The sequence below is a fragment of the Bison bison genome, unplaced genomic scaffold (assembly GCF_000754665.1).
Source record: "Bison bison bison isolate TAMUID 2011002044 unplaced genomic scaffold, Bison_UMD1.0 scf7180017864484, whole genome shotgun sequence".
NCBI lineage: Eukaryota > Metazoa > Chordata > Mammalia > Artiodactyla > Bovidae > Bison > Bison bison.
The window spans coordinates 444,560-445,433 of NW_011495044.1; the positions used below are offsets into that span (position 1 = coordinate 444,560).

At 52.4% G+C, this 874-nt stretch overlaps 1 protein-coding gene across 1 annotated transcript in view; it reads left to right on the plus strand.

Annotated features, from left to right (window-relative positions):
- The window catches only part of RRBP1 (ribosome binding protein 1), a 51,256-nt gene that overhangs the window by 415 nt on the left and 49,967 nt on the right, over positions 1-874 (plus strand). The window lies entirely within an intron of this gene.

The following is an 874-nucleotide window of genomic DNA, read 5'->3' on the forward strand; positions in this document are numbered from 1 at the left end:
CATGGTTAAACACCAGGCCTAAAATTATCTTAATTGAAAGATTAATTTGGTATGAAGAGAGAGTGTTGGCTTATATGGGGCTAGGATGGGGGTCAGGGAGGAAGTCCCGAAAGGAAGCCGTTTGCTCAGTTTTCTGGGAAGTGGGCGAGTTTATTTGGCTCAGACCTCTCTCCTCCCCACAGCGCGTTGTAAATGCCATAAGTTCAGTTCAGTCGCTCAGTCGTGTCCGACTCTTTGCGACCCCATGGACTGCAGCACGCCAGGCTTCCCTGTTCAGCACCAACTCCCGGAGTTTGCTCAAACTCATGTCCATCGAGTCGGTGATGCCATCCAACCATCTCATCTTCTGTCGTCCCCTTCTCCTCCTGCCTTTAATCTTTCCCCGCATCAGGGTCTTTTCTAATCAGTCAGTTCTTTGCATCAGATAGCCAAGGATTGGAGTTTCAGCTTCAGTATCAGTCCTTCCAACGAATATTCAGGACTGCTTTCCTTTAGGATGGACTGGTTGGATCTCCTTGCAGTCATACAGAGAACTGCAATTGCGGCCCTGCTGCCAGTTGAGGTCTGGACTGTGCCTCGATGTAACCACCCTGAAAATGGGTGCAAGTGAAGCCCGCCCTCCATTCCTCTGCGCGTCGTCTGAACTTTCCGCCCTTTCCGCCCTCGATCCAACATTTACTCGAGAAAATTCTTTCTGGGGCCGATTGCAATGAACATAGGGACGAGCCCTCTCGGGACTGACCGCCGGCAGGACTTGTCCTCTCATCCAGCGCCCGGAGGGGGCGCTGCTGCGGGGGTAAGTTAGCTGGTTTTTAGACGAAGCATTTCTCCCTACGGTTCCCGTGTTGCGCAACCATCTGCTCAGGGCGACACC